Here is a 12,120-nt window from a genome sequence, read left to right on the forward strand (position 1 = left end):
ATACTGAAAATGAACCAAGGGTTGAAGGGGGAGGGAGAGGGAGAGGGGGAAAAAAAAGTGGTGGTGTTGGAGGAGGGAACTTGTGGGGAAGAGCACCGGGTGTTATATGGAAACCAATTTGACAATAAACTATTTAAAAAAAGAAAAAAGAAAAAAATAATAAAAAAAATAGTGAGAAAAGACAGGGGCACAATGAGCTCAAAATCACAGCAAACATGTCTGAGATAATCACCCTAAGCACATTCTTTTGAACACCCTCAATGTGAAAGCTTTGTCCTCTGAGGTTGAATTTGAGTTTGAAAACCTGATAAAAGACATGCGTGATTTGGCTTTTTGGAAAGAACCGTCCAAAGGAGGAAGCAAATGAATAAACAAGATCCACTCTGGTCCTAGTCTCTGAAGACACTTTCTAAAGAGAAGTGTTGGTCTGATTAACACAAGAATGATCACTAGAACAAGGTCCCCAGAAGCGCATAAGGTCACATTCTCAGGGAAGAGAAGTTGTGTGGTATTCCTTCCTCAGTTGTGTGGTCCACTGATTCTCAGACATCAGCTGGTGTCCAAATCGCTGGGGGTGAGGAGGGTTTGGTGAAGCACACACTGTGAGCTCCACCCTCAGAGTTTATGATCCAGAGGGGAGCTGGGGCCAAGGGACTTGTTAATTTGCATTTCTATCCCATTTCCCAGCTGATGCTGACGGTGTTGGTCCAGGACCATACTTAAGCCACTTCTTGAGTCAAACATTATCCTTGGATCCCATCAAGCCAGCTAACTGCTTGGCTGTCCATCCTGAGATTTTGTCTTTTTTTAAGCAGTCTGACTCGGCTCATATAACTTTTCCTGACTCTGATTCTCAATTATCCCAACTTCTCTTATTTTATGATTATATAGTTTCAAATGTGTACTGGGTCTGAGTGCATCAATATGCAAGGCAAGTTAGAGGTCAGGCTAGCAAGACAGCACTGCTGTCTGAGACCTTAGGGGAGATGTGGTGGACAGGATGTGGTGGCCTAATTGCCACAAGCAATTATTACAATTACAGCATATGACAGACAATCACCCATTCTTCACCTTGTCAATGAGCTTGGGAAGGGATTTCAGTTACTCACAGCATTTAATATTTTTGTATTGGTAGCTTCTGAAGGAGCTACAGTTTGTCATATTTTCCCTTTGTGTGGCCAGATGTTCCAGGGAGATATTTTCCCCAGCTTTCATTTCATCTCCTCCCCACTTGGGGACACAACAGGTAAGCTCCTGCTGCACATTCAGGCTTCCTACTCAAGACTCCTGGGTGGTTTTTCAGTTCCTTCTCCATTTCCCTTTGATCAGAAAAGAAATATCCTAGTAATTTCAGAATACCAGCTAGCGACATTATTAATTCCTGTAGTTTTTAGCCACATGCTCTCTAATATGGATAATATTTGTTCTTTTGATAAATCCTTAATTATTCAGACTTCTTAATATTCTGTATTTCTTGGGGGCACTTGGGTGGCTCAGTTGCTTAAGCATCCAACTTCCACTTAGGTCATGATCTCATGGTTCATGAGCTCAAGCCCCACATTAGGCTCTGTGCTAACAGCTCAGAGCCTTGAGTTTGCTTTAGGTTCTGTGTCTCCCTCTCTTGCTGCCCTCTTCAGTTTGTGCTCAGTCTCTCTCTCAAAAATAAATATTAAAAAATATTTAAAATATTCCATATTTCCTTTCACAAAAAGGAAACATGGTGCTCAGAGGAAAGCCAGTGACATCAAGGAGGCTGGCTGTATTTTCCCACAGAGCACCGCCACCTGGCCTCTGTTTTAACCCCACCAGGCACCCTTCTCCACCCTACTCCCATTTGTCAGGCAGAGGGCCAGGCACCATGTGGGAGAAGCACAGGGCTGAAATGTATTCTCTGCCTTTAGAGAAGGTATGCAGTGAGAGACAACATGCAGAAGAAATGTCTATGCCTGGGGCCCCTGGGAGATTCAATTGGTTAGGCATCCGGCTCTTGATTTCAGCTCATGTCATGATCTCATGATTCATAAAATCGAGCCCTGCATCATGCTTTGAGCTGACAGGATGGAGCCTGCTTGGGATTCTCTCTCCCGCTCTCTCTGCACCTCCCCAACTCTCTCTCTCTCTCTCAAAAGAAACACACATTTAATATGTTTGCATTCATAGGTCTAACAGGAGAGACCTGGCAAGGGACCATGGGGAGAGGAAGGGGGAAAGAGAGCAGGGGAGAGTGAGGGACACAGATCAAGGGAGACTACCGAATACTGAAAACAAACCATGGACTGAAGGGGAAGGGGGAGGAAGGGCGGGGGTGATGGTCATGGTGGGGGGCACTTGTGGGGAGAAGCACTGGGTGTTATAAGGAAACCAATTTGACAATAAACTATTAAAAAATAAATAAAAAATAAAGATGAGAAATCAAAACTCAAAAAATAAAAAAATAAAAAAAGAAATGTCTACTCCTTTTCCCTTCCTCCTCTTGCTCCTCTTCAAATCCCTTCCTAACATAAACAGTAGGCAGAGTAGAGTCACCAGAACTCTGATAACTCCCTGTATATAAAGTCACCTGCCTCCATTAGGAAGAAACTAGGACCAGAAAATAATGCCTGTTTACACAGATTTATAGTCACAAGATGGAGAAAATGACCCTTATCTAACAGTTTCTTTCCTTTTATTCTTGATGGTCAGGGCATTTAAGAAGCAGAACTCATTCATCTTGGTTTGGGGACTCAGAGTGTGTGTTAGGGTTCTGAAGAACATTAGACAACCACAGGACTTATAAATATTTGCATTCCATAATTGCCCTTGGGCAGGATCTGCTGGGTTGAGTCACCCCAGGGCCACCTTCCCCCTCTTCTTGCTGAGAAGCTGAGAATGACTCCCAGGTTTCATTTCCTCCCCTTGGTGGCTGATAGGCGCTCTCAGTCTGGCCACATCTCTCCTTCAAAATGGTACTTCATCCGCCCCACCCACCTGCCTGTCAGCGACCCCAAGGGCCAGTCACTGAGGAGCCCGCCAGAGTGATTAAGGCCTGTGATTCCCCACTGCCTGCTGCTCTGTCTGCTTCTCTCCCCTTCTCTTCAGTGCTTTCTTTCCCTGGCCAAAACAAACCCAAACCAAGTCCTCTGGGCAGGGGAGTTTCCTGATGTGTCTGCTGACAGCCAGGGATTGGCGTATTAGGGGATTAGACAAAAAAAATATTGAGTGTGGCATTTTAATAGCGTTGTAACTCAGTTTGATGGGACAACTTGGGAACTATAAAGGCATCTGGAAATGAGGATACTTGAGACTAAGCATCATGATCTGCCTTTTTTTTTTTCCTTGCCCGTTCACAAGCAAAGAAAACACAGCCAGCCATTTTTCACCTATGACATGAGAGGGCAGGTGGGTGTTTCTTCAGAAAGTTTCCTCTCATCTGATTTTGACATTGATTGGTGGGTTTGGCTTCATAGAATTCCAGATGGATGATGTTGGGTGAGTATTCTGGGGGTAGGGAAGTGATTTTTCCCCCCAAAAGGATGTATTTTGGCTACTGGCACTCCTACACACACTGAAGGCTAATCCTGGGACCTCCAATGAAGATGTCTTACCTTAGACAGGCACTGTGTATCCACACTCCTGGTCGGCCCCTTCTCTGAAGCAGACCTTTGCTGAAATGTGCACACATATTGGTACCTCGCACTAAGCTGCAGGTGCCAACATGTGGGTATCAATCCCTAGTGCACACTTCAGTGTACAAGCTGTGTGAGAGGCCGCATCTCTTTCCTGTGTCTTATTTTAATTAAAGTCTGGCTCCTACCAGTCAGCATGTCAGGAAGGCTAACGTCAGTCAATGTTGGGGCCCTCCCCTCCTTGGGTAACACAAGAGGCTAAATTCATGCCCTGTCACCAATTAATTCATCATGGTTGCTGCTGACATTCATACCATCCAGGCTTGGAGTTCTATTAAAGTCCTATAAGTCTCTCCACTGTCTTGCTCCACTCTTGGTGTGAGAATTCTGCCAGTGCTGGAGAACCTTTGCCCAGGGTCACCTCCACAGGGGTGCCAGGTAGTTCACCCCTTCTACATCCTACCACCTCCTTGGGGTGGGGCCTATAAGTGACAGTGGATTCTGGCTCTTGAATGGCTATCTGGCTTTCCCCTTCCCAGGCTCAAAGACATGTCTCCTTTTAATTGTCTTATCTTCAAAGGCATTCCTTGTCTACCCCCTTCTTCTGTTTTCAGGATGTTAAGCATCATATCCCCAGAGAGCTGCAACTTTTACAATACACAGGGAGCCCCCCCTCCTTTTTTTAAAGGGTTTCTGCTTTTCTCTGCCTTGTAAGCCTCTGTGAGGCAGGGAAATCCTAATGGCCATCAACTAAGGGATAAAAAGATCGAGGGAGGAGCTTTGGAAAATGTGCAGAGGGCAAAACTGAAGTGAACTGAAGGGAAGAAAATGCTGGAAAGAGTTGGAATTTTGGCCAGGGAAGTGGGTACTGTACCTAACTGGTTATACTTGCAAGATGATGCCACAAAAGGAATATTTTATCTTGAGGCAGAGGGGGCCTCAAAACGATGGAGGTCCATCATACTGGGCAATGCGGTATTGTAATGTCCAGCAGAAGGCAAGCTTTCACCAGGTCCCTAATGCAAAAGAATGGGAATAAGGAGAAGAGGAGAAAGGCAAGAAAACTGGATAGGAGTTTCAGTGGGTGGAGACATAATCAGCTTGAGAAGGAGGAAATGCTGCTGTCTTTGTTTGAGAGAGGGGAGTTATAGAGGGCATTTAGGGTGGCCGTTAAGTGGAAAATTAGGATCTAATAAAACTGAGCAATAGATTGTGCTCCCAGGTTCACAAACAATAGCTCATGTTTTATAAAATGTATACTGCCTGCCAGGCACCATTCTAAGCATAAATAGCACCATACCTAGGTTACAGATTAGTGCCCCTTCTTGGACTACCTGTCAGATGAGGTGAATCAGAGACTCTGATTGGTTAAGCCCGAGTCTTATACATCCCTGTGTCTGCATCTGGTAGAGAAGTCCAATCACCCAAGACATATGGACAGAGGATGGTAGATTTCTAGAAGAAAACCAGGGTACTGGTATAATAAGAGGTGTTTCCCAACAGGACCCCATTTCATAAAACACAGTGAAGAGAAGGGGCTTGCTGTTGTGGGTGCAACAGGGGCCTGTCTAGAGCCCCATTCCTGCATCCCTGTCCCCAAAGATGCCCTGTAAGAATCTCTCAGAAGCTCCCATGAACTAAAGAGTTCCCTTGAAACTACTGGTCTTGAACAAATAAGAATCCAGAAATGAGCATAACAATTCTTAGAGCAACAAAACAAATGTTACCAAACCTCAGCACTGAACTTTATACACTTTACTAATAAGGGAGTTCCTTAGGTCTCACCCAGAAACCACTTCTGGCTTTCTATCAAACAATTTTAATAAGCTTGGCTATTTGGCTACCCCATCCCAAACCAATTACGTAACAAAGGGCCTCTTGGGCCCCTGTAATGTCACCTACTGTCACTCTGTTCTCTCACCTTAGGTCAGCAGGGATACAAAAATTGAAACATAAATCTTGATCATGTAACTCTGGGACCTTCAAGCCTCCTTCAGTGAGTCAACCACAGATGATTTCATGGTAACAGAGCAAGTGTTCCCAGGATAATTTTCATTCCACTTTAAACTGTAATGGTTTGCAAGAGCATTAAGTTTGCTCAGCTAGTGTTGCTGCACAGTTTGGATATTGTATTTGGCACCACTTAGCTGGATCAGGGGAGTGTCTGCCAACTTGCATTTTGTAGATGGGTCGGGCAGACAGCAGGCTGTAAAACTCCCTATTTCTCACTGGCTCCTAGTCTCTCTCATCTCGGGGCCTTGGAGAAAGTTATCCCACTGCCCAATGGGAATTCATCCCTCCTTGGTTAATGAGAACAACTGTGGGCTGCTCCTCTCTCTGCTGCCTATCCACAGAGGCACACTCTCTCTCTCAACCTCTCTCTCTCTCTCTTCCAAAATTGTGCCCAGCACCAAGGTGGGTCCACACAGACTAAAGTATTCTTCAGAGAGATGTATCTTTTCAATAGTAGAAAGAGCCAAAAGTATTCTCACACCTCCTTGGGGAGACTGAGGGCATGCTGTAGATCTGCTAGCACTCAGAACCAGTAAGTGTCAAAGTTGAAAGCTGGGGTTTAAACTTGACTTATTTTGTTGCTAAGCCAACTGCATGTGTCCTGGGGCAATTTAATGTTCCTCAGCTATAAAATGGGGGATATTATTGGTACAAGCAGCCCAGGTGGCTGTGAGACTCCAAGACAATGAGAATATATGCCAAGTGCTTAACAGTGGGTCTGGTAACCAGATAGTAAAACATCCGGCCTATGTTAACCCCTATGGTCATGATTATAATTTCTTGAATATTAGCAACACTTGGTGGCTACACAGGTAACTCAAGAGTGTTAAGAAGGTTCCCTGTTTGTCCAATGTTCAAGTGTCCTACCAGTAGTTTTTCTTTTCTTATGTGTAAATAATAATAAAAAATAAACCCAAGGACTATCCTTTGAGTTGGACAACCCGAGGTTTAAATTTCCATCTCATTGCCTCCTAACAGCATAACTTAGAAAAAGCTGCTGAGTTTTTGTTCAAGTAGAATTCCAGTTAATTGAACTGAAATGTGGATAACCTGGTAGCTATGTCAAAGAAGGCTGTTTTTTATGATTAGGTACATTATAAACACTCAGTAATATTACTCTATTATTAAATAACATTGAATCCCCCCATTAGGTCATTTTCTTTGATTTTCTTTTGAGGTGTTCATTATAGCACCAGAGTCCATCATCTGCTTCTGGTTTACTCAGAGACCTGATACGTCTCATGTTTTGCCTCTGTGAGTGGTCATTCAGGGTGATGATCATGGTGGGGGGCACTTGTGGGGAGAAGCATTGGGTGTTATACGGAAACCAATCTGACAATAAACTATTAAAAAAAGAAAATTTGGAAAGCTGGTTATTTTGATAATTATTTTGATTTGTGAAAAAGGATGTATTTTTTAGAAATAAGTATATTATTTGTGTCATTGGTTCTTAACCTTTCAAGGCAGTCTAATGTACACATGTGTTACAGTCTAGTAAATCTGCATTTGATCCACAGCTCTGTTACTTAACTACATTTGTGGTTTTGTCTCAACAGCAAATTCTCACTAAATTTCAGCTTTCCTACCTAAAAATGGAGATAATATGAATAGTTTCCTTTATACTGTTGTGATGATTAAAAAGGATAATATATATTAAGTGCTTAGCACAAAGTAAGCAAGTTAACTGTTTTTAAGGAAACTTAACTTTTATGAAAATTATAAAAGGAAATTGATGGCAAAAAATATGGCACCTAGTACATTTTCATACTGCATCTACATATTGAGGATGATGAGCAAATGGTCTCTCATTCTTCATCAGTGACTCTATGTTAAGCTGTCTGGTACCAGATTCACTGACAATAGAATTATTAAATAAGGACTTTTGGATTTGTTTATGGCACTGGTTTTGTGATGAAACTTCAGACTATAAGGGGGAAGAACAGCACAACATTACTTTTGATCAGAAGCTTCATCAGAGTAAGCTGAAGCCACTAAATATGACTGGGAAACATCAGGAATAAGGCAACAGTAATCCAGTCAGTGATGGAGCTTCATTTGTGCAAGTGGTACCCATACTGAATACTGAACCTGCTATTTGTAGTCCATCAATATCAATATGAAGCATTAACCAAACCACACTCCTGGTTCCACTTATACGATGGCAACATGGAAATTCTGGGGAACAGAGAATTATGTAATATGGAAAAAGTGAGAGTTGGCACTGTACAGCACAACCTCATCTTTGCAGCAGGAGCGGTTCAATAGGGATCATCTGCTGGTTGCAGTTCTTGCTTAAAATGAATATTTTAGGGAAAGTATACTAAGTAGTCCCATGCCAAGTCTGTACCACAAAGTGAAGGCAAAATTTGGGAACCTTTTGGCTAGCATGATCCACAGAAACAAAGTAGATAATTCTTGTCCAAAAGTATAGTTTTAAATACCAAATAACTTTGTCTCTGAATTCACCAGTTTATCAGGATACTCCTTGTTAAGGGTCATTTGTGGCTTTAATTATCCCAATAACCAATTCAATCATGCATTTCACTTTGACCTTTATAGATAAGGGCATAGACTCTCAAATCCACAAATGGATGTCGACACAGTTGCACTTCAGAATATTCTAGATTATAAAGGTACTCGTCCTAGAATTCATGTGGTTCTCTATCCAAGAAGGAAAATTAGCATGGAAATAGGCTATCAAATAACCTATTCATTTAGTGAGCACTATGAACTGACTCTTTACTAGCTATGAGAGAGTTGATGATGTAAGAGCCAATAAGCTAGTGTTTGATCTGATTTCCTTAAAGATGTCATTTATTAAACCACAAATAGTAAATCAGATTGGAAATAGAACTGTCAACTGGACAATCAGTGTAATTAAATGCTTGGGTACAACTTTCACGGGTATTGCCTGAAATCAAAGAGTTGTTATAACTGGCCATAGGAACACCAAAAGAGGCCAGTTAGATACAAGTATGGGATATGAGGAAAAGAAAAATGGAGACATAGGGAAGTTTTGGATGCTTTTGAGTCAATTTTGTGAACATAAGACAGATGCCATGTGTAAAGTTTGGAAAAGAAACACAATGGTAGACAAGAAACTGAGAGAGTATCTGATTGAGTGCAGGTGAGATTGGTCATAATTAGTCAATGCTCATCTGTAGCATCATCATCACAGCTATTATGATACAAAGGAACCTTTGTTCTTATCTTTCTTCTGCTCTTATGGTTTTCACATATGTCTTTATTTACAGAATTGGTCTGCACACCCAGACCATTGAGCTCTTCAGACAGGTTCATGGCAATGCTCATAGAGCCACAAAAGGACAGGATTTCATTTGCCATTGCTGCAAGCTAGTGGATGAGTGAAAGAAAGGCGCCTAAGGAATTACATTGGTGGGGCCCTGGGCCACTGCTTGGAACCCTGGCCAGGTAATTTAGCTATGCCAATTAAGTTGTGGCCATGGAGCCAACACAGACATCTGCCAGGTCAGGCTCAAGCTCTGCTTTCAGCTTCACATGGGTTTGGTGAGACACCCTAGCCATGCCTCATAGTAATGCAAAACAGCTTGTTCTGAAAACTTAGGCTTGTGTCAGAGATGTCTTTGCTGATGTCTGGAAGGTTGCTCAAGATGGAAAACATGTCTAGTCAAAACAGGGAAGAACGGACCCAAAAAGGTTATGAGTAATCAAAAAAATCATGTGAACACAAAAAGAATTTTTCAAGGGACCTGGATGCGTCCTCACATGACCAACCCGTTGACCTTTATGCTGTTCTTAGTCATGGACTCTCTTTCTAGAACAGACCAGAAGAGTTAATAGAGAATTAAATCAAGTGACTCACAGAACCACCCTACTTTTCACAAATATTTGTTGAGAATTTTTTCTGCTTCATGCATAGAGCTTGGTATTATGTGGTTGGTATAAAGCAGAAAATAAAACAGATATGGCAGCTTTTGTCTGTTCTGAAAACTGGAGACTTCTCTCAACTAAAACATCAGCAAATAGAACCAAGTAGGACATTTACAGTATAATATATTCTACTCTATGCGAGCAATGCAAGGATGGTTTAACAAGAGTAAATCTATTAATAGAATTCACCATAATAATAGGTGAAAGAAAAAAAAACCACTCGACCATTTTTGTAAAGATGCCAAAAATTCATTTGATAGGCTTCAGTAGCCATAAAAATTGTTAATAAATAGTGAATCTAACTTGCCACAAGAATACCCATTTATAGTCCAAAAGAGTAGATGTAGCTCATTTATAAAAATAAAAATGTAAAATATCTGAAATAAGTTTAGCAAAATATGCTTAATATATGTACAGAAAACAAACACATTCTATAAGGAAAACTTGAGTAAATAGAAACCATACTGGCAGCTTGAGTGAAAAATTTAATACCATAGGGATATTAATTCACTCTAAATTGATTTTTAAAAAAAGTGATCTTGACCACAATACTAAGGTTTCTTTCTCTATCTCTTTTGCTCATTTGAGCTCTATTTTTCAGAACTTGACAAGCTGGTTTGAAAGTACATTAAAATTCATCAGGTGATGGTCACCTGATGAATGGATCAAGAAGATGTGGTATATATATATACAATGGAGTACTACATGGCAATGAGTAAGAATGAAATCTGGCCATTTGTAGCAAAGTGAATGGACCTCGAGGGTGTCATGCTAAGTGAAATTAGTCAGGCGGAGAAGGACAGGTACCATATGTTTTCACTGATAGGTCTAACAGGAAAAACCTAACAGAGGACCATGGTTGGCGGGGGGAGGAGAGGGACACAAATCATGAGAGACTACGGAATACTGAGAATGAAGCGAGGACTGAAGGGGGAGGGGGAGAGGGGAGGGGGTGATGGTCATGGAGGAGGGCACTTGTGGGGAGAAGCACTGGCTGCTACATGGAAATCAATTTGACAATAAATTATTATAAATTTAAAAAATTAAAGTACATTAAAATTAAAAACTACAGCCATTAATATGTATTCTGGCATGAATGGATAAAACAGTAAATGGCAGAGTCTAGAAATAAGCTTACCTATCCAAGAAGACTCATATAGATATTTAGTATATAATAAAGGAAGATTTTTCAAACGGGAGAAGAAAATACCAGTTATTCAAATAAGTGTTTCTGAAGTAACTAACCACATTTGGGGGGGAATAAGGCTGTCTCATTCTTTTCACTAGACAACTCAAAGATTTAAATATTTACATATTTTGTAGAATGAAACCATTAAGTACCAGAAGAAAACAAGAGAAGAAAATCTTAGAATGGTGAAGTCCTTTTTCAGCAAGATACTGAACACAAAGGCCAGACAGGAAATAAATGATAAATTTAAATCCATAAAAATTTAAACTTTTTGCATGGCAGAAACTAGAACAAACTGGGGTAAATATTTTCAACACATATGATAAAAGTAGTTTTTTAATATATTTAAGAAAGCTCTTAAAAATCAAGACATGAAGATGAGGCAAAGGAAAAGGAGAAAGTTAAGACCTTTCAGTTTATTAAAATAAAAAAGAAACAAGTGGCTTGTAAACATGAAAAGATACTCAATTTACACATAGATAAGACAGAAAAATAAGATGTCATTTCAGATTGGCAAAGATAAAAATGTTTAATAACACACGACATGGTCAAGAGTGTGGAGAAATAGGCTCTCTTACACCCTGGTAGTAGGGCTCTCACTTGGTACAAAGTCCAGGCAGAAGCTAGGGAAAATTCACATATTCCTTGATCCAGCAATTTTATTTCTAGAAAGTTACTCGATCAATATACTCATTTACTTTTTCAAAGTGAAATCTCTATGCGGGAGGATTTTACCTTTCATTTTATATCCATATATACTATGTGACCTTTTTGTTTGCCATGCATATATATTTATTGCTTTTCTTATGGAAAGAACTTTTCCTACTTTGCTGCACTGTACTTTTAAACAAGCATTATACATGTAGCAGTATTTTTGTGGATAAAAGCTGATTTGCTAAAAATAAAACAGTTGAATTTGCCATCTAAACCTTCCCTTCCTGAATTAGACAAACTCCAATCTCTGTGAAACATACTTAAGTGACAAGCTGGATTTTAAACACTGAACTCATCTCTTTTCAAAAGCATTTATTTGGGTGGTATCTGAGTAGCTCAGTCAGTTAAGAATCTGACTCTTTCGCTAAAATGAACAAATCAAAAGACTATAGATGCTGGTGAGGGTGTGGAGAGACAGACACCCTCCTACACTGTTGGTGGGAACATAAACTGGTGCAGCCGCTCTGGATAACAGTGTGGAGGTTCCTCAAAAAACTATTGATAGAACTCCCCTATGACCCAGCAATAGCACTGCTAGGGATTTCCCCAAGGGATACAGAAGTGTGGATGCATAGAGCACATGTACCCCAATGTTCATAGCAGCACTTTCTACAATAGCCAAATCATGGAAAGAGCCTAAATGTCCATCACCTGATGAATGGATCAAGAAGATGTGGTTTATATATA

At 40.7% G+C, this 12,120-nt stretch overlaps 1 long non-coding RNA gene across 1 annotated transcript in view; it reads left to right on the plus strand.

Annotated features, from left to right (window-relative positions):
* The first annotated feature begins 1,179 nt into the window (after positions 1 to 1,179).
* The window catches only part of LOC115293601, an 18,543-nt gene continuing 7,602 nt past the window's right edge, over positions 1,180 to 12,120 (plus strand). The window contains exons 1-2 of the long non-coding RNA XR_003909518.1: positions 1,180 to 1,246; positions 3,331 to 3,378. This is a non-coding gene — a long non-coding RNA (uncharacterized LOC115293601). The remainder of the gene's footprint in view (positions 1,247 to 3,330; positions 3,379 to 12,120) is intronic.

This window comes from Suricata suricatta, chromosome 6 (genome assembly GCF_006229205.1).
Source record: "Suricata suricatta isolate VVHF042 chromosome 6, meerkat_22Aug2017_6uvM2_HiC, whole genome shotgun sequence".
Taxonomy (NCBI): Eukaryota; Metazoa; Chordata; class Mammalia; order Carnivora; family Herpestidae; genus Suricata; species Suricata suricatta.